A 9,069-nucleotide genomic window follows, 5' to 3' on the forward strand; every position below is an offset into this window, starting at 1 on the left:
TTGCTGATGTCAACGTGAACATAGTGCCCCATGGTGGCGGTGGGCGGACGTGGACGGCACGTGGCACGTGCCGTCCACGTCGGGGAAGGACTGCCCGTTCCATGATCTCGCCATCACGGTTGGACAACTCCATTGTGTCCTCCTCCCAGAGCGCTAAGAACCTTGGCGTGATCCTGGACAACACCCTGTCTTCTCAACTCACATCAAGGCGGTGACCCGTTCCTGTAGGCTTCATGCTCTACAGACATTCGCAGAGTACGACCCTGCCTCACACAGGAAGCGGCGCAGGTCCTAATCCAGGCACTTGTCATCTCCCGTCTGGATTATTGCAACTCGCTGTTGGCTGGGCTCCCTGCCTGTGCCATTAAACCCCTACAACTCATCCAGAACGCCGCAGCCGTCTGGTGTTCAACCTTCCCAAGTTCTCTCACGTCACCCCGCTCCTCCGCTCTCTCCACTGGCTTCCAGTTGAAGCTCGCATCCGCTACAAGCACCATGGTGCTTGCCTACGGAGCTGTGCAGGGGAACGGCACCTCCGTACTTCAGGCTCTGATCAGGCCCTACACCCAAACAAGGGCACTGCGTTCATCCACCCTCTGGCCTGCTCGCCTCCTACCTCTGAGGAAGTACAGTTCCCGCTCAGCCCGTCAAACTGTTCGCTGCTCTGGCACCCCAATGTGAAACAAACTCCCTCACGACGCTCAGGTCAGCGGAGTCATCACCACCTCCGGAGACACCTGAAACCCCACCTCTTTTAAGGAATACCTAGGATAAAGTAATCCCCTAACCCCACCCTCCCCCTTAAAAGAGTTAGAATGCACTATTGTAAAGTGGTTGTTCCACTGGATTCATAAGGTGAATGCACCAATTTGTAATCGCTTCTGGATAGAGCGTCTGCTAAATGACTTAAATGTAAATGTAAATGTTATGGTATGGGCAGGCATAAGCTACAGACAACGAACACAATTGCATTTTAGCGCAGGGCAATTTGAACGCACAGAGGTACGGTGACGAGATCCTGAGGCACATTGTCATAACATTCATCCGCCTCTATCACGTCATGTTTCAGCATGACATGCCAACTATTGAGCATGTTTGGGAGGCTCTGGATTTGATGTGTATGACAGCGTGTCCAATCCACTCCCATGCGCACCTTCCTCACCCTGCCGTCCACGTCTCTTCTAACTGAGGCCCAATAAAGGGTTGAGCGGGGGGAAACAATGTTCAGATCTAGGGGGTAAACAAGTCAGCAGTCAGGTAACCTCTTGCCATTTCCCAGTCGTATTATAGGCCTATAGCCTGTTCATAAATGGCATGTCATATTGATATAGAAAACAGGGCTGTTTTAGAGTATTTCAGAACATGTGTAGGTATGTAGACAGTGTATGGTGCGTACCCTCACATAACGTCAGTGCTATCTGGGATCCTTGGGACGTCCCTACTCTAACCTTAACTAATACCATAACCCTTAGCTTAACCATTTTACACTTCAACTTCAATGAGGTACTGTAGGGCCGTCCCAAGATAGCACAGACCCCAACAGAACAGTGTTTTTTTCCCGTTGTCTGTGTTCCTCCTGAAGCAGTGATGTGTTTATGGAAGAGTCTGAATAGCTTGCCTCAGGCTGTTGATTTAAATCACCATATCATTCTTTAGATAACTCTGCTCTTAAATCACCACCAGCCAGCCAGCCTGACTGAGAGCTGCATCTGTTAGAGCAGGCTGAAGACTCTCTGTGTGTCTGTCTCTCTCTCTATATATCTCTCTCTCTTTCTATATATATACTGTACATATATACATCTGTGTTTCTCTCAGTCCCCCCCCCCTCCTCTCAATTAATTCAAGGGCTTTATTGGAATGGGAAACATATGTTTACATTGCCAAAGTAAGTGAAATAGATAATAAACCAAAGTGAAATAAACAATAAAAAATGAACAGTAACATACATAAAAGTTCCAAAAGAATTAAGAAATTTCAAATGTCTTATTATGTCTATATACAGTGTTGTAACGATGTGCAAATAGTTAAACTAAAAATGGGAAAATAAATAAACATAAATATGGGTTGTATTTACAATGGTGTTTGTTCTTCACTGGTTGCCCTTTTCTTGTGGCAACAGGTCACAAATCTTGCTGCTGTCATTGTACAATGTGGTATTTCTCCCAATAGATATGGGAGTTTATCAAAATTGGATTTGTTTTCAAATTCTTTGTTGGTCTGTGTAATCTGAGGGAAATATGTGTCTCTAATATGCTCCTACATTTGGCAGGAGGTTAGGAAGTGCAGCTCAGTTTCCACCTCARTTTGTGGGCATAACCTGTCTTCTCTTGAGAGCCAGATCTGCCTACGGTGGCTTCTCTCAATAGCAAGGCTATGCTCACTGAGTCTGTACATAGTCAAAGCTTTCCTTAAGTTTGAGTCAGTCACAGTGGTTAGGTATTCTGCCACTGTGTACTCTCTGTTTTTGGGCCAAATAGCATTCTAGMTTGCTCAGTTTTTTTGTTAAATCTTTCCAATGTGTCAAATCATTTGGTTTTCTTATGATTTGTTTGGGTCTAATTGTGTTGCTGTCCRTGGGCTCTGTGGGGTGAGTTTGTGAACAGAGCCCCAGGACCAGRTTGCTTAGAGGACTCTTCTCCAGGTTCATCTCTCTGTTGGTGATGGCTTTGTCAAGGAAGGTTTGGGAATCGCTTCCTTTTAGGTGGTTGTAGAATGTAACCGCTCTTTTCTGGATTTTGATTATTAGCGGGTATCGGCCTAATTCTGCTCTACATGCATTATTTGATGTTTTACGTTGTACACGGAGGATAGTTTTGCAGTYAGCGGATCCCAGACCTCACAACCATAAAGGACAATGGGTTCTGAATCAAGTATTTTTATGTCAAATTTTATGTACGTTTTGATGGTTCCTTTTGCCTTGTCTCTCAGATCGTTCACAGCTTTGTGGAAGTTACATTTTTTGGAACACCCTTATTTTTGTCTTACTGAGATTTACAGTCAGGGCCCAGGTCTGGCAGAATCTGTGCAGAAGATCTAGGTGCTGTTGTAGGCCTTCCTTGGTTGGGGACAGAAGCATCAGATCATCAGCAAACAGTAGGCAATTGACTTCAGATTCTAGTAGGGTGAGGCCGGGTGCTGCAGACTGTTCTAGTGCACCTTGCCAATTCGTTGATATATATGTTGAAGAGGGTGGGGCTAAAGCTGCATCCCTGTCTCGCTCCACGGCCCTGTGGAAAGAAATGTGTGTGTTGTTTTGCCAATTTTAACCGCACACTTGTTGTTTGTATACATGGATTTTATAATGTTGTATGTTTTTTCCCCAACACCACTATTCATCAATTTGTATAGCAGACCCTCATGCCAAATTGAGTCAAAATCCTTTTTGAAATCAACAAAGCATGAGAAGACTTTGCCTTTGCTTTGCTTTGTTTGTTTGTTTGTTTGTTTGTTTATTTGTTTGTCAATTAGGGTGTGCAGGGTGAATATGTGCTCTGTCATATGATAATTTGGTAAAGAAAACAATCTGACATTTGCTCAGTACATTGTTTTCACTGAGGAAATGTACGAGTCTGTTGTTAATGATAATTCAGAGGATTTTCCCAAGGTTGCTGTTGACACATATCCCACAGTAGTTATTGGGGTCAAATTTGTCTCCACTATTGTGGATTGGGGTGAACAGTCCTTGATTTCAAACATTGGGGAAGATGCCAGAGCTAAGGATAATGTTAAAGAGTTTAAGTATAGCCAATTGGAATTMGTGGTCTATATATTTTAAAATTTAATTTAGGATACCATCAACACCACAGGCCTTTTGGGGTTGGAGGGTTTGTGTTTTGTCCTGTAGTTCATTCAAAGTAATTGAAGAATCCAGTGGGTTCTGGTAGTCTTTACTAATTGATTCTAAGATTTGTATTTCATCATGTTTATGATTTTGCTGTTTTTTCTTTTCTCTAGGAACAAAAAATTGGAGAAGTGTTMTATCCATACATCTCCGTTTTGYATAGATAACTCTTCGTGTTGTTGTTTGTTTAGWGTMTTCCAATTTTCCCAGAAGTGGTTAGATTGTATGGATTCTTCAATTACATTGAGCTGACTTCTGACGTGCTGTTTCTTCTTTTTCCCCGTAGTGTATTTCCCTATTGTTTTAGTGAGTCACCATTGTGAAGGTGTAGACTCTGGTTTTCTGGAACTATGTTTTGGTTGAATAGGTCTTTCTTACGTTTTTGCATTCTTCATCAAACCATTTGTCATTGTTGTTCATTTTCTTAGGTTGTCTGCTTGAATTTGTTTTGATTTGATAGGGAAGCTGAGATATCAATATACTGTTTAGGTTTTCTACTGCCAAGTTTACACCTTCACTGTTACAGTGAAACATTGTTGTCAGGAAATTGTCTAGAAAGGATTTCATAATTTTTTTGGTAGATTTCCACACTACTTTCCTTCATCTATAACATTTCTTAATATTATTCAGTTTCTTTGGTTTTGATGCCTCATGATTGAGCATTGCTCTTTTCAAGTAGACTGTATTTTGTTGTGATCTGATAGGGGTGTCAGTGTGATGATGTGAACGCTCTGAGAGACTCTGGTGGAGGTCAGTGAAGTAGTCTACAGTACTACTGCCAAGAGATGAGCTTGTCGTGTCTTTTGGCATCATTAAACTAAGACTGTTAGTTTATCAAATCAATTTATCAATTATTATTATTATTATTACATGATTAACTAATCAGGTAAATGTAATTAACTAGGAAGTCGGGGCACCAAGGAAAATATTCACATTACAAAGTTATATTTTTCCTAATATAACTTTCAGATATTTTAATATCTGATCAATTAGTCTTCTAATTAATGAATTATTCTTTACCTCATGTTAGTCTCATTCCAAACGTCGTAAATTGTTGGTTATCTGCACGAACCCAGTCTTCACTATGAATCATCCATACATCAATTGTCTCAATCATTTATTTATTAACTAACTAAATAATCACAGAAATGAACATACAAACAAACAATGTAGATATGACTACAAGGAAATGATAGGGGATGTGCCCTAGTGGGCTAAACCGGTGTTACGGCTTGGTGAACAAAAGAGATGTGTGTGTAGACTGAGAAAGGCGGGAATTACGCAAATGAATCACTACACACTTGATAATCGTGTTCATTGAAATGCTAATCCTTTGCACATGAATGCTCACTCATTCGGGAATAATTGCAATAAATATATATATTTACGCTCAGGGTGTCGTCGTGATCTCTGTTGGGATCGTCCGTCTTTCTGTTGGAGAGTTTGTCCGCCCTCTCTTTCTCTTCCGTGGTTAGAATGGATAGTTCAGAGTAACATTCAGCAATGTTGTTATAGAATAGATGTTTCGGCGGTTGTCGGCCTTCGCATTCAATGGTATAGAATTCCTAGCTGTAGACTAGTAATTAGTATCAAAGATTTGCTCATATTCTGTCGGTATCTATAGTCTCAGAGTTTCAACAACCATTACAACCTTAGCTTATACTCAGGTTTATSGTTTCTCCTCAAACTTTAGCCCTCTCGTGGTAATCGAGGTAAGCTGGTCTGAAGGGAATTCTTTAGGGTGGGGTTTTTATTCTGAACAGTAGAAAGGGGCTGTCCCATGACGCCAGATCAATTTCTGTGCTCATGGGGCGGGCCAATGGTTTAGTTAAACTTTAAAGGGATTTGGATTTTCCTTCATTAAACAGTTTAAAATCACATTACATAATTTCACTAATAGTTTCATCTTTACTCATTCATTTTATACAGCAATTATATGCTGTTTATACAAGAGCCTCACAACTGAGACTCTTGTATAAACAGAGTTATGGTACTGTGGCTGTATTGTCTCTCATGAGTTTCACAAACATTAAACGAAATGGACCGGTCGTAGGTGGATTCTTCCCCGACCGTGTACACATTCTCCAAAACATGGAAATTGTTCAGTTCTCAAGTTCTGTGAAGTGGAAGAGGTTCCCTTGTTCTCCTGTGAAACTCTCTCTATACTGTCTGGCCATGAGGAGWGAACTCCTCTAGGAATTTATGACCTGCCTAACAGAGCCTGGGTGTAGGGGAAGAGAGAGAGGTGGTGAGAGAGAGAGGGGGATGGTGCAGAGAGAGGGGGATGGTGCTCGCTGTACCCAAAGAGGGCCACGCCATGACAAGCTATAGGTGTAACTATCGTAGGAGTCCCCTCAAAGCCTACCATTGACTATGTACATACCCAGCGTCTGACAAAGCTGCAGGAGTTGTGACCAGTTTTTGTTGGTTATGTTGTAGGATGACAATGTCTGTATTTCCAAATTCTTTGATAAAGTCTGGGTTCCTGCTCTTTAGGCCAAAGGCAGATGACCTCAGACCTTGTATATTCCAGGATGAGATAGTAAAAGCTTTGTGTTCCATAGTGTCTAGTGTTGTTTTGTGTGGTTTAGGCTCGGACCACCACAGTAGGTGTGAGCAGAGCATGTTGAGCATCTGATACATACCTCTTAGGTCGCAGGATGGGGCTTGGGCAGGTGTATTAGTGGGGGTTGGGCCTGTTGCTCTGCTCACGGCCTGGTCATGTATCCTGCTGTCATTTTGAGGTCCTTGCTGCAGGGGCGGGGGGAATGGGGTGGGCAGAAGTATAGGTCTGATATTGGGGGGACTATATAGGGTGTGGCCACGGTTTGCTTGAGGTGGTCTTAGCTGGTTGGGGTGTGGCTYGTGATGCTGTGGTCTGGGTGTAGGTCCTCTTGGCGTTGGTTCTTTCGTTGCAGGTCCTTCGGGAGGGGGTCTTGCAGGTCTGGGAGGGGTGTCTGTTGCTCTGTTGCTTCTGTGTGAAGTGCTGGGGCTACGGTTGAGGGTGACATTCTTCAGGGTCCAGGCAAAAGTTGGGACTGCTGCCTTGTGAAGGTGGACTTTATTGTAGAGGCTGCTCTCAGGCAGCCGTTCATCTCCACCTTTTACACCTTGGCCGAATGCCATGACCGGGTGTTGGACATCTTGCTGGAGCAATTCTGCGGGTTGGCTGGGAGGCAGCCTACTACGACGGTAACCTCACAGCCCCTCAGTAACTTGGCTGTTAGCAGTGGCGCCTCACCGGTCAACCCGCGGTCAACTCACCGGTCAACCCCACCAATCTGGATTACTGACCCCTGCCTGCCCTTGACCTGCCTTTTGCCTGCCCCTGTTCGATTATAAACTGTTGTTACTTTGACGTTGTCTGCATCTGGGTCTTACCTGAAATGTGATACCATGGGGGCTTCAAAGGCCTCTGCATTTGGGTGGGGGAGGCTGTGAAACTCTCCTGCCATTTTTGGGCCCAAAAGTTTTCACACTCTCACTTCACACTTCAAAGTGTTAATTGAAGTTGCAGCCAGGTCTGTTCTGTCATGGCAGCTTGGTAGCTTAGTAGACTTATTTKCTWWYCTTTATATAACACAATTACCTAGATATTATTGTCTTTTACTTTTTGGCTTCAGAAGTAGCTTCAGACTGAATTTTACTCATTCAGTTTTGTGTTGGATGGTATTTCCGGGTTTCCACAGTGTTTCTTCGGCAGGTTGTGGTTTGTTTTTTCTMGATAGTTCTTGGTAGTAATAATCCATTCAGGCAAATTTGTCCAAAAATAAAGTTTTAGGCAAGGAATTTTGATTTGGATTGAAGTTTTGATGTCGAGGTTAGTATCCTGTATAAGTTATTGCGCAAAAATGCAAGTTTATCTACATTTATCCAACTCTAATTCTATCTTTTTGCAGAAGAACTCTCTCTCTCTGTGTCTCTCTCCCTGCCCCCCTCTCAATTCAATTCAATTCAATTGACTTTATTGACATGGCAAGTTATTATTACTTACATTGTCAAAGTATACATATCGAAAAATTTAAATAAAATATATATGTATATATATACACAAAATATATATATATTTATATATAAATAAATGGTGGGACTAACAGTAATAATAATAGTAGTAGTGGACATGGGATTACCATTAATAACAGCTACAACAACAATATTAATCAGAACAACAATACATTAAAGCAACAGTAGTAGACCAGTGTCAACATGACTGAGAAGACACATGACCTGGTACGAAAGACTTCTGACTCAGTAAACGCATCGCGTTCTCTATCGTTCTCGAGGTGACGTCGCTGACGAGAGTCCTGCAGGCACCATTTGTCTACTTAAGAACACTTCATCCTAATCCTCTTTCTCTGACTCTGTCTTCGCCGCCGTGACTGGGCCCCGCCTTCCTACTTCTTCTTTCGCGTCGTCAATTATGTTTCAGCAATCTGTAATGCGTCAACTTCATCTGCATAGCATCGTGCATTCTGTCGTAGGGTCTCGGGGTTAGGTAATAATTAATGCGATTCTCTGGCTTATCTTCTAACGGACTTCGGTTTCACGAAAGTTTGGGGGCAAGTGAAGGAGACTACGCTGGCGCAATGGGCCTCCAGGATGCAAGAAGAACGTTGGGCGTGACCAAGCCGGTAACTGGTATACATAGTGGTTGAGCGTTACCTATACGGCCGTCAGTAAGTATAGTATTGCTGCACAGCGGGTACGTAATAAGTTCTGGTACCAAATATCCTAAGTTGGCAAGTCAAATAGCTATCTGCACGTCCGAAATTACCCTCTATACGCTGGTTAGCCATAGGTACCGCCCTTGGTACTAGAGCCTGGCTAGCAATACCATTGCTTGGGTCACCCAACGTGCCTTCTGTAGTTATACTATATGCTCTGGAGCACGCCCTGGTACGAAATAAAGTATATAGAAGGGCTGGTACATAGCTTGGTAAGTTAATGAGTATGGCCTGGTACATAAGCCTGTAGTAATATATGCTGGTATATAGCGCTGGTAGTGCAAATAAGCATTGCTGGTACATAGCGCTGGTAGTAAGTATCTGGTACATAGCCTGGTGCTGAATAGTATGCTGGGGTACATAGGCCTGGTAGTAAAATAGGTATCTGGTACGATACGCCTGGTAGCTAAATTTTATGCTGTGTACAGGTAACTGGTATAATAGGATGTCTGCTACATAGCCGGTGAGTCAATATTAGGCGGCTACATCTTAGCGCTGGCTAGT

Source organism: Salvelinus sp. IW2-2015, unplaced genomic scaffold (genome assembly GCF_002910315.2).
Source record: "Salvelinus sp. IW2-2015 unplaced genomic scaffold, ASM291031v2 Un_scaffold1999, whole genome shotgun sequence".
Taxonomy (NCBI): domain Eukaryota; kingdom Metazoa; phylum Chordata; class Actinopteri; order Salmoniformes; family Salmonidae; genus Salvelinus; species Salvelinus sp. IW2-2015.